The 13,055-nt window shown below is 48.7% G+C and overlaps 1 long non-coding RNA gene across 1 annotated transcript in view; it reads left to right on the plus strand.

Moving 5' to 3' along the window:
* The first annotated feature begins 421 nt into the window (after nt 1–421).
* The window catches only part of LOC135828807 (uncharacterized), a 46,872-nt gene continuing 34,238 nt past the window's right edge, over nt 422–13,055 (plus strand). Inside the window, exon 1 of the long non-coding RNA XR_010555753.1 lies at nt 422–487. This is a non-coding gene — a long non-coding RNA (uncharacterized LOC135828807). The remainder of the gene's footprint in view (nt 488–13,055) is intronic.

Consider the following 13,055-nt stretch of genomic DNA (forward strand, 5'->3'; position numbering starts at 1 on the left):
CGCACCTTGCCATAGATAAGGCAAAAAGGACATGTGCCACATACATCTTTCAGAAAGCGTAACGTTATGGTAGAAATTTGACGATTCGACACCAAAAAAATTCACGGTTCGCGTGAGACTCGGTTTCTCTTTAGAGGCCGAGTTTTCTGCATCCGTAGAAGCGCCACCACCCTTGAAGGACACCAAGGGCGAGCAATAAAACATTGTGGAATTAAGATAGCAAACAAAAGCATTCTGATGTTGTGATAAACAAAGTGAAATACTTCATAATTAAAAACAGCAAAGATGACAGAACGGACGCAGTCGACGGCATGGCCAATCATGAACATATATTTACTTTAACATAAGAGTGGGTACGTCATTCTTTTTTTGACTCAATGTGATCTCATGTTTTGTATCAACTGTTGACTTTTAGCTCATTCCAAAGTAATTTCCGACTTGCGATCCCTCCAGGACTTTTCAACAATGCGCCGCTTCTGGAATACTTGTAAGATGCTTGTATATCAATTATTGTTAAGGGGGTTCGGGAGAGTTAGGCCCAAAAATTTAATTTCAACATCAGCCCAATCTGACATCAGGTTTGAATAGGTACAGCCTTATATTTTCGCTTAGTAACATCAGTTTTTCAATTGCCTGAATAGGTCTTGCCAAAAACACAATTTTCCTCGATAACACAAAATATCACAAAAATCCGAAAATTGATGAGAAATCGTCCGTAATACCAGATAGGACAAAAAATAGCACATAAACTTATACAGACTTTTCGAGGTATTTACTAATATGATATGAACACCGAAAAATGTACACTTTGGTTGACGATGGGATCCAGGTCGTCATTTCCTGGAGAAGAACAAAAAGACGCAAAAAATGAAACTTTGAATATTTTTTTGCAGCTTATTTTTTAGCTTCCCCCATATGTGGATACTTACAATACGTTCTTTAAGTGGGCTGAAACAGGTTTACCGCGGCGAAAATGGTTGTCGCCGTGCATATTCTGGAGAAAAATCCAAAAATTCTCAAGATTAGCCTAAAATCGGTACATTCACGTATCTATATACTATCTCTTCTCCCTTACGAACATACTTTCTCATTTTCCATACTTACTTAGGAGACTCCCTTCGATAGGCATCTATTTGCCTCTGGAGGATCCGTGAAATAAAAATCAATCAAAATCAAAATCAATCAAAATATATTGCTTGTACTTCTCTGCTGCTGCTTTGGTCATAACTTACTAGTATTGGATTTTTGGCTGTTAGGTGTTGCATTAACTCGCTAGAGCAATCGGCGTTCAGAAAAATACAAGGATGGAAAAGCTGAACTAATGAATTTGCCGGAAAACCCTGGGTGCACGCATTATCGATAGGTACTTTTCTCCATGATTACTCTCCTGTTGGTCCTTGGTTTGGATACATGTACGTACATGTAGCTGTGATAGCGCTTAGCACCGCCCTATATCAAACTTCAATGAAAGATGATATGTTGGAACGAATCAGACAACATTGAGTCCCACAACATTGAGTCCTATTGTTCTTCAACTATGCGAGCTAAAACGTGTCCCAACACTGGCGAAAATGATGGTATTTTATGGTGAGCAAAAACAAATGAAGCACAGTACAACAGGGCGTTACTTACAGTTGGGCTGCTGCTGGTTCTTGGCTAGGTGTTCAGCCACCGCTAATATAATCTTCCTCGAGGCTGTCACCCGCTTCTTACCTCCGACTTGCTCCTTCATCAGTCTGGAAATGGCTGGCTCGCCACTTCGTTTGTGGGACAAGACAAAGTGCTTTATCTCTAACCCACTAGCAGCTGCCCGCACTGCAATTGATTTAGAGAAGCACGTTGCTTGGACCAACGGTTGAAGGGTGGTCAGCCGCTTTTGCTGATGCTCTGCGAACTCGATCGCCGAACATGCTGATGTAAAAATGACAGAGTGCTTCAGGATACTGGCATCAGGGCGAGCTTCGACAATTTCTCTAGGGCCGCAACATCAGCAAACGCGTAATGAGCAGCGAACTCATTCCCAACGATGAACTATAAACCAATGTGAGGCTGTAGCTTGGGAGCTCCGGTGGCGCAGTTTAGGGATCAGAGTGTTCACCCAGCAAAAAAATGCACACCATCGACACACACATGCGTGCACACATACACACACACACACACACACACACACACACACACACATACACACACACATGTAACACAAACCAATTATAGAACCGCAATAATGGGATACAGCTATGAATAGGATGAAGGCCGCAGAGATCACGCAACTACGTTACTTGTTTGACATGTATTACCTTGTATTTTGTAACAAAAATATTATTGAAAACCCAGAATCGATTTTCTTGTTCCTATCACCAGTGGAAAAAAAAATACGGAACTAAGGATACAACCAAAGAAACTGAAGTTTAGTACTGTAAATAGAAAGGTGTTAGAAATAACAACAAGATACAATACGAAGTAGTGGTTGCGACTTCGGCGATGATTTGTAAGAAAGGTTTGCTCCCCACACCAGAGCTCGCGCTATTCCGCCGACTTTACTTGACACTTGACTGACTCACGACTGCCATCCAGAGCACACGAGAAGTCCATCGAACCTTCGACTCGGCAAACCTGCAAGAAAGCACCACTCCCTGCTCAATACACAGTGTTTCGGGGAATTCACCCTTCATCAGTTGAGCTTTGGTGCTCTTCAGGCACAATCTTCCTCAGCCTACTCAAGCTCAACTGATGAGGGGTGAATTCCCCGAAACACTGTGTATTGAGCAGGGAGTGGTGCTTTCTTGCAGGTTTGCCGAGTCGAAGGTTCGATGGACTTCTCGTGTGCTCTGGATGGCAGTCGTGAGTCAGTCAAGTGTCAAGTAAAGTCGGCGGAATAGCGCGAGCTCCGGTGTGGGGAGCAAACCTTTCTAACAAGATACAACTGCAATAAAACCACTAGAGGAAACGCAAAAAGGTAACAGGATTACGTAACCAAAGGCGAGAAGGCACAGAACGAAGTGTCAACCTACGAATACAACTTCAGAGCAACAACGTGCTCCTTATGATTACACAAAAATGGCTTATGAATACGACGAGCGGAACGAGGAAGAGGACGATGAGATGGACGAGGAGGAGTCGGGTGGGAAGGAGCGAGATGAGGCGGATGAATGTGTTGATCGTAAGCAGTCAGCTGTGTATCTACACGTGTTATCTCGTCCTGACTGTCTTGGTGTGTATGATGACCCTCATTTTTCTGTACTGTGTCGTGCGCGTTATGTCCAACAGTTGAAAGTCCTTGAGGCAGTTTGTATACGTATTCATAAGCCTGTGTTGTGTAAGCAGAAGGAGCACGTTGTTGCACTGAAGTTGTATTCGTAGGTTGACACATCGTTCAGTGCCTTCTCGCCTTTGGTTACGTAATCCTGTTACCTTTTTGCGTTTCCTTGCACTTTATTGCACTTGTATCTTGTTGTTATTTCTAACACCTTTCTATTTACAGTACTTTACTTCAGTTTCTTTGGTTGTTTCCTTAGTTTATGTTATTTTTCGTTGGCTGAGCGTAGCGAATGAAACGAAAAATGTATTTGTTGCCAGCATTTTCACCATAGTTACGGCACCAGGATTGCGTCAGCTGGTTTTTTGTCAGTGTTCTCTAACTTTTCTCTTCATCCTGGTCTTTCTCTTTTCGTCGTAGTTTGCATTTTTGTTCGTCCGTGGAAGAGCTTGACCATGCCACAAACGAGAAGTAAAAACTCGCTGGCAAGCGTTTCGCTTGCACCCCTGGTTCAAATCCCATTTCCACCCAGAAAAAAGCGGACCACATCCGCCTCACCTGGATCTGTGGGCACGGCCCCAAAGCGTATCCGTGCTGGCAACGTCGAGGAGCAAGTACCTGCTCCGGATCCTGTCATGGTGGATTCCACGGAGGTTGCCGGCTCCCCGCCAGCTTCATTCGCGCAGGCCTTCGGACAGCTGTCAGAGGAGATCCAGGACGTCAAGAGAGAAACGAGGGCTGTGCTGGCTGAGCTGGCAGCCTCCATGTCAAACCAAGTCACGTTGAAGCCAGCTGGCTTGCAAAAACAATTCGACGTAAACCAAACTGTGCTCGATGGCATGGAGGGAGCGCTCACTCAACTGCCATCAGGTCATGACGCAGCTGCATACCTAGCAAAAAGTAAGGTGACCCTGACCCTCCGCCAGAAGCATCTCCGGATTGCGGACGCTTACGATTGGAAAACAGTCGAGGTATATGAAAACGGTGTGCTGGGTGACGGGATGGTAGATGACAAGAGGATTGCTGAGGCGGCTGCCACAGCACGGCGGATAGCAGCACGTCCTGATAGCACGCGGGAGCATCAGCAGCGGAAAATTCGCACCCCCAGACAGCAGGATATGTCGCGGCCGCCTGCACAGTTCGGCTGAGGAAACACTGGCTTTGGGGCATGCGGAGACGGAGGCAGAGTTCTGTGGCCAAGTGAATCACATGGCCAGAGTATGCCCCAGCCCGGAGGGTTGGATTACGGCAACACCAACCGTGATTTCGTGGAGCAGCCAATGGGCAATTCGGCGGCCCCAGCATGTTTAGTGCTTCACCAGCGGCAGCAGCCCTCATGCCAGCCCGGCACCCACAACAGGATAAGTGTGCACAGGCGGCTTAAGCCATGTGTTAGTTTTTGGCGTGGTATTGGTGCGCCAGAGCTCGTATTGAAGATTATTGGGTGTGGTTATTTTTGGTGTTTCACTGCCCTTCCTCCTCCAAAGGTCATCTGTAATTTCTCTTCTGTTTTCTCCCATGCTGAGTTTGTGTCCTCTCATATACGGGATTTATTTTTGTCGGGTGCCGTTGAGGAAGCCCCACTGGCCAGCTTAGTTGTGGTTAGTCCTTTGGGTGAGGTACCAAAGAAAAAGGGGAAGCTGCGCCTAATAATATATCTGCTGTATGTTAATCAATTCCTAGCTGATATACATTTCTCTTTTGAAGATCTTCGTGTCATTCCCCACTTGTTTCAGTCCAAGTGCTTTATGTTCACATTTGACTTGGAGGATGCATAGTTATTGGATTTTTCTTGTTTTGGAAAGTAGTGGTGTAGATGTATATGGGCTGGGCTTAATTCTAGGCGGAAATGAGTGCTAGCGGAGTGCTGTCACTACAGTCTATGGAGGGCATGCATTTGTGTGTGAGGCTCCCTGGGAGCAAAGGTATGGAATTCTTGGTGATCTGCATGCCTATGGGAGGCAGAGCGGGAGCTCCCTGGGAGCGTGTGTGTCATTCCCACCTGGTGGGCAGGTTGTGCATGTGTTTTCCCAAGGGGACAATGTGCGACAGGACACTGGGTTATCTGCATGCCAATGACAGGCAGGCCTGGAGCTCCCCGGGAGCGGGTTGGTCATCCCCACTTGGTGGTTAGGTTGTGCATGTGTTTGCCCAAGGGGACAATGTGCTACGGGATGCTGTTGTCTGCGGGGGTCGAGTTTGTTTGTGGCTCGGAAGCCTAAGGAATGAGCTGCTATCATACATGGGACCCGTTTACGATGGCCATTAATGAGGACCCATGGTTGTTGTTGTTTTGCCTATTTTTGCTTCTCCATGTGTCACTCTTGTCAGGCCCGTCCGCGTTCTGGGACGAGGTGAACACTGTGACACAACCGTCCCTGAAACCTCTGGCAGACCTGCTAAGGACAGTGATTTGGAAGGATGTTACTAGCTCCACTGCGTCTGTGTACAAGCGCGCGTTACATGGATGGGAAAAGTGGGCCGCACCGTCTCAAGTTTCGTCATTCCCAGCAGCACTCACCAGCGTGTGCTTATACATCATCAAGTTATTGCAGTCAGAGTGTACCATGGGGACAATAAACAAATTTGTGGCGGCATTGCACTGGGTGCATTGTAAGGCGGATTGCCAGGATCCCACACAACATAGCGTGGTGAGACAATTGCTCACTGCTTCAAGACGTCTTTGTGCCCGACCAATCAATCGCCGCTCACCCTTGAGGTCGGTGGTGTTCAACAAGGTCGTCACCACACTGGCTATCCCTACCGCCCCGTTGCAGGACTGGAAAACCGCAGCGTTGTTTGTCCTTGGCTTCACTGCTCTGCTTCGCTGGGATGATTTACAACGCCTCACGCCTCAGGATATCTCCATTTGCGGCACGCATATGTCCCTCCACCTGCGACAATGCAAGTACGACCAGTTCCGCCAGGGCGATGTGGTCATGGTGAGCCGACTGGAGTAGCAGGCTACTACACCATGTCCTGTGTCGATCATAGAGTGTTTCTTGGAGAGAGCTCGGCATGTACCCACTCAACCTCTCTTTGACAAGGCTTCCGCAGCAACCCACCAGTCATGTCTGCGGGGAAAGATGACATACGCCCCGGCGCGCGAATTGATCCACACAGCTCTCGCCCGTGTAGGTGAAGACCCCACAGGGTATGACACGCACAGTCTCCGCTCGGGGGAGCAACGGCAGCGGCCAATGCTGGCGTGCCAGAGCGCCTTCTTCAGCGGCACGGGGTTGGAAGTCATCCACATGTAAGAACATGTATGTGGAGGATTCCCTCAAGGACATGCTGTCGGTGTCTCGCGCTATACTGCACCAGTGACTGTCGGGTCGGCTATCCTTTCCGTCGTGAGTGAACAAAGACCACACTACTACTGTGACCTGTATCTTTCTGTTGTGTGTGGGTGTGTCTGCGGTGTACGCAGAGGCCAGCTAGCTGGCAAAAGGTGTTTTTTTCGTTGGCTGAGCGTAGCGAATGAAACGAAAAATGTATTTTTTGCCAGCATTTTCACCATAGTTACGGCACCAGGATTGCGTCAGCTGGTTTTTTTGTCAGTGTTCTCAAACTTTTCTCTTCATCGTGGTCTTTCTCTCTTCGTTGTAGTTACTCACCCGCCCTCTCCTTTACTCTCACTTCGGGATAGGTTCTGCAGGCTACGTTTTGTATATTTATCTTATGGGTTTTTTTCTAACCGGTTTTCCTCAGGGTTGTGCCTCCGCCGGGGTCCTAAGGTTTTTTTCCGCCAGCTTCGGGCTGGTTAATTATCCGGCGACCCCATTCACCACAGTGGTTCACTTTTTGCATCATGTTGGTCTGGTACATACGTGTACATGTATATGCGTGAGGTGGCATGCCTTTCTTCTTGCTCATGTTTATACTGAGCTTGTATACAAACTCCCATATCTCCCAACACAACACTCCAGAATTGTATTTTGCATATAACAGGTACTTCGATGACGGGACTGTAAACTGGTATATAAGTATCTATTCTCACTCTCTTATTATTGACCCCCACAGAAACTTTTGATCTCTACGCGGTCAAATATCAGCATATATTGACCGCTTATATTGACCACTTAGCCCGAGGACTTATAACTTTTTCCTCAACTTAGAAAAAAATCAGAACTGAAAGAAGAAAAATCTGAAGCCAAACGTTGGGATTCGAACCCAAACTGTCAAATTCTCAGTCAAAGAACTTGGGGAACATACTACAAGTGACAACTGAAAACGTCTGTTTATAGAGAAGTAATGTCCAATTTAAACGGCATATGTACATACTATGTACTTTTACAATAGTATTCCTTTCTTCCTTTAAACACTGGTAAAAACAGTTTTAGGTATGCTATGTCGTGATAAATCTATTATTGCCCTCATAATCGGTCAATATAAATATAGACCCTCTTCTCTTCAACGCAATCAATGAACGCCAGAGGTTTGCCACACCCAAAATTCTGGCACGCAGACAATCCCACAGCCAGATACTTGAGCTGAACGATTCGTCGACCGTGAAGAGGAACACTGAAAGACCTCTTCGCGGGAATCGAATCCAGTGGCGCTGGTGGTCGAGATCGCCCTTTCCGTTTTTCAGGAAATTGATCGATCGTTTGAGCTTGCGAAGCGTCACCCTCCTCGGCTTCTTGAATCGTCCAGTACGCAGAATGCGTAGCCGCGTCGTGGGTGACGGATTACTCTCCCGCGTCTTCATCTCCACGACACGTCGGCAGGCGAACCAAGCAATCCAAAAACCGCCGATGTCAAAACAAATCTGCAAGTCCACTAGTGGCTGAGCTTCTTCCTCAAATCTTGTCTCGACTCGAGCACGCGCTGCGAGGTCCTGGGAAAACTGCTTACTCGATTGTGCATGATCGCGCACCGTTTTTCCACTCCGAAAGGCATTATTTAAAAAAAAGGGAAATCCAACATGGTGCTAGCCGTTGCGACCCCACCCTCCCCCCTTTAAGGCTAAGGAGCAATTTCTTTTTCCGAAACTGTGGCAGTTTTTCAACCTAAGAACCCTACATGATGATTTGGCTATAATAATAATTATATTCATGGTTTCATTGGTGAAGGAGGTTAGGGAAAAAAGCCAATAAACAAGATTGCACAAATCATCCATGCTTAAAATATAAAACAATAATAACTTAAAAGTTGCGATTTCGGTGCTATTAGTCATGAAGAGAAGAGAGCCAATTAAAACACATGGGATAAGGTGGGCACAACTCAAGCTTAATAGAGTGGACAAGAGCATCGAGGTGTGCACTGCGTCTATGTAATAATGGAGTTGTGTGAGCAAGTTTGTAAAGAGCGGATGATGAGAGCATGCGGGGTTGACGGAGGAGAAATTTAAGAGAGCATGTCTGAGAATACCAAAGTATGTGTGGAAGTGGATCTCTCCGATTTCGCTCAAAATTTGCAGGTATGTTTCCTTTGGGGTGTGGATCAATTGTGTAAAGCCCTTGAAAAAGTTTCTGAAGAGAACCTTGAAATTTGCATACCCCTCAAAAATGGCCGAAATATCACATTATTTATGGGTCTAGAAACGAGTCACGCCGCAGCGTATACGAACAAGCTACGAACAAAACTCCATCAAGCCAACATTGCCTTACCTTAGAAGAGCTCCTGGAGCAGTGTGGGCAGGCGTGTGTGTACCGCCATATGGCCAGGTGTGTCTTTACCACCATCTTGAACTTGGCTCCCCCTCTACTCAATCTCAGAATCCCATCTTACTATGCTGCATGTGTAGCGTTGGCACGCTGGGGACTTCAAAGCGTATAGTGATTAGAGTATAGCATATCCCCGTACTGGCTCCCCGTACATCAGCGTACGGAGTCTGCCTTTGTATCAAAGCTGCTGCGCATGATTCTTTTATAGCCAGTTAGTTAATTTAGTTGCCAGTCAGTTCATTAAGTAGTTATAGTTATTTTTCATAGCCAGTTTCCAGTACATTTCAATTGCCAATTACAGTGTGTTCACTGTGTTCACACGAAGGAACACGTTATCTTATCTTTTCACTCCAAATACAATTACACCTGAAAGAGCAGCCTAGCTAGCTACACAACGCGAACCAAGGAACTACTAAAACCGAAAACATTCCATGTCGGTACAGAACCGAAGACAAAAGGCAAAGATGAAGTAATTTATGCAGCACTGTCAGCTGGCAAAACAGCAGAGGCGTAGCCACCGCACACGCGCTGTTGTACGGCACGAAAGCTAGCCATGATACTATGCAATACAAATGTATGACCATGCACAGCAACAAGCAACAACACACAGCTAAGAAGTATATGCATGTAATACATGAACGGCCAGTTGGAAATAGTTATGACGCCACTTTGTAGATCGCCCTCATGAATAGAAAACCACAAGAGAGACAGGGAAGACTACAGCCTACAGTGTAGCTCAGGCCTTGATACATGAATCACTATTGCAGTATTGGCACAAGACAGAGAAAGGACTGCTCCAGCTATCAATAATAAAAGGAACCATTACTTCTAGTCTTAGTGATGCCATGCCAGAGAAATATTACGTACTACCGTCTGAACATCCTCCCCCTCGCAATATGCACCCAGATGTTGCATGATGCCTATCCTTACAACTACCAGTACCAAGCTAAGAGAAAAGTGAATCGAAAGGGCAAGTTCAGTGGTAGGAAGCTACAAAAAAACAAAAACAATGCATGAATCATTAATGGGGGTCGTCACTGAGCAGTACCTCCATTCTGGCATGTAGGGAGAGCCGTCTAACATTCCAGTGGACAGACTCGAGTGATGGATCTCTTCAGAGTCTTCCCGCCCACTTGCATGGCCACCACACGCACATGACCGTCCGGACCAGGGAAAACTTCCGTGACTCTGCCGAGCGGCCAACGCCCACGCGGGGAGCTTGAATCCATCACCAGGACAACGTCGTCAACGGCCAGATCGCGTCGCTGGTGTCGCCACTTCATCCGCTGATTCAACCGTGGGACAAACTCTTTCAGCCAGCGATGCCAGAAATGGTCGATGAGCATTTGAACATATCTCCAACGTCTCTGCAGTTGACACCCCTTCTCGTCCGTTGTTGCAATAACCAGCTGGCCCTCGGCCATGCCATGAAGGAAATGGTTCGGAGTTAGCGGCCCTGGATCCTTCGGACTAGCCGATTGGTAGGTGATGGGCCTGGAGTTGACGAGGGACTCTGCTCCGCTGAGAGCGGTGACCAACTCCTCGTCCGTCACAGATGCGTCTCCAAGGATGGCGTGTAGAGCTCGTTTGGCGGCTCGAATCATTGCCTCGTGAACTCCCCCGAAATGAGGAGCTAATGGCGGGTTGAAACTCCATTTCACGCGTCTGCAGGCCATGGCTTTCCGGACGGTGGTATTGTTCAGTTGGCCAACAAGCTCACGTAGCTGGCGGTCGGCATTCACGAAGTTGCCTCCATTGTCCGACAGAACCTCCATTGGACAACCTCGTCGGTTGGCCATCCGGTTAAAGGCGTTCAGGAAAGAATTTGCATCCAATGCGTACGCCATCTCCAAATGGACCGCACGAGTCAGCAAACACGTGAAGAGGCACAGATAGCGTTTGTGGCGAGTCTTTCCTCTCCCCTGCATAGTTTCGAACGGCCCTCCGTAGTCAACGGCTACCCTGCTGAAGGCTCTCAGTGGCTCACACAATCGCTTTGCTGGCAACGGGGCCATGATTTGCTCTCCCGCACGGGCTTTTAGTCGTCGACACACCATGCAGTCTTTCTCCCAGTCACGGATCTCCTCCCGTGCTGCTTCGACAAGATAGTGATCAGAGAGAGCTGCCAACGTTTCATTCGTCCCGCCATGATGACGTTGCTCATGGCAATCTTTGACAATAAGCCGGGTGGTCGGATGTTTCCGGGGGAGAAGAATCGGGAAGCGCACATCAAACGGCAACCAGTCAGCCAGCTTGGTGCGACCATCGCAGCGCAATAGTCCGTCGTCGTCCAGTCGAGGCGATAACCTCGCCAAACGTGACTTCAGCGGAAGTGGTTGACCATTCTTCACTAGCTTCAGATCCTCCGCGAATGCCTCGTGCTGTGCCTCTTTGATGATGGAAAGGCTGGCAGCGTCCATCTCCTCGCCGGTTAGCTCTCCGCTCAACTCCTCACCTCCACGGCAGTTGGTGATGAAGCGAATTGCCCAAGCCCGTACTCTGACTACGCGCGTCCAGTCTGAGAAGCGCCGAGAGCACAAGCTGGGTACTTTCTCGGACATAAATGACATCACCTCGGGCTGTGCAGCCTTGCGAGCTTCCGCTCGAGCAGCTGGGTCTTGGCCACCCACGATCTTGGCTGGCCATTCAGATTCTTCTTTCTGCAGGAAGGCCGGTCCTTGCCACCACAGCTCAGTTGCAACCAGTTGCTCTACCCCAGCTCCCCGTGACGCCAAGTCAGCTGGGTTGTCGCTGGAGGGAACGTACCGCCATTGACTGGGCGACGTAACAGTCTGGATGTGGCTGATGCGATTCGCCACAAACGGTTTGAAACGTCGGCTGTAGCTGCGAATCCAGAGCAGCACAGTTGCACTGTCGCTCCAGAAAATCACCTCTGACATGGCAATGGTCATGATCTGACTGAACTTCCGGGCCAGCTGAAGGCCAAGCACAGCCGCCAGCAATTCCAGCCGGGGGATACTTTGTGTTCTTGTCGGCGCCACTCTGCTCTTGGCTCCAGCGAGACGAACGTTTCCCTCAGAGCCACACTGCACGGTGGAGCTGTAGACCACGGCACCATACGCCACACTCGACGCATCACAGAAAACATGCAGCGTCACTCCACTGGCCACGTCCGGGATGAGACATCTTGGTACTCGAACTAAACTGAGCTTCGCCAGGTCATTGAACCACTGGCGAGCGCTGGTGTCGATGCCATCTGGAACCGGTTCATCCCAGTCAATACCAGCTACCCAACTCTCTTGCATGAGGATCTTGGCTTGGGTCACGAACGGTGCCAGAAACCCCAACGGGTCGAATACGGACGCGACTTTTGCTAGGAGGAATCGCTTGGTGATGCGTTGGTTGGTGAGGTCTGGCGGTTGAACGCTGAAGAAGAAGCAGTCTGCCTGACCGTCCCATGACACTCCTAGCGTCTTCACGGATGGTAGCTCTCCTTGGGATAAGTCCAGCTGGGTAGCGCGAGCCTCGGCTGGAATTACCCTCAGGAGCTCGGGCGAGTTGGACACCCACTTGCGCGGCGTCATCTTGGCCTCACCCCACAGATCCATTAGCTCCCGATGAAGAATCTGACCTTGTTCGACATCTTTGGTGCTGTCCATCGTGTCATCCATGTAGGTGGACGCGAGGATAGCTTCTGCTGCCAGGGGATGAGACGCCAAATGTTCCCGGGCTGTCTGCTGAGCAACATACTGGGCGATGAATGGTGCAGCATTGACGCCAAAGACCAGGCGGTTGAACTCAAAGTGCCGTAAAGGCTTGGCTGGATCCAGGTCCCGCCACACGAATCTGAGGTACTTCCTGTCTGCTGGCGCAACCGACACCTGCAAATACATTTCGGTCACGTCACAGCCCACTGCTATAGGCTTTTGCCGAAACCTGGTCAACACATCGAACAACTCACGTTGGAGCTTCGGACCAGGGTAGATGGCGTCGTTGAGGCTGAGGCCATGACAGGATGCTGCAGCGTCAAAGACGATCCGCACCTTGGTTGTCGTCTTCTGCGGTCGGACGATGGGAAAGTGGGATAAGTACCAGCATACCTCTTGACCTAGCTCTTCCTTCGCGAGCTCACGGATATAGCCGTTCCTCTGGTAGGCCTGGAAGACTTG

The sequence above is a fragment of the Sycon ciliatum genome, chromosome 12 (assembly GCF_964019385.1).
Source record: "Sycon ciliatum chromosome 12, ocSycCili1.1, whole genome shotgun sequence".
Lineage (NCBI taxonomy): Eukaryota > Metazoa > Porifera > Calcarea > Leucosolenida > Sycettidae > Sycon > Sycon ciliatum.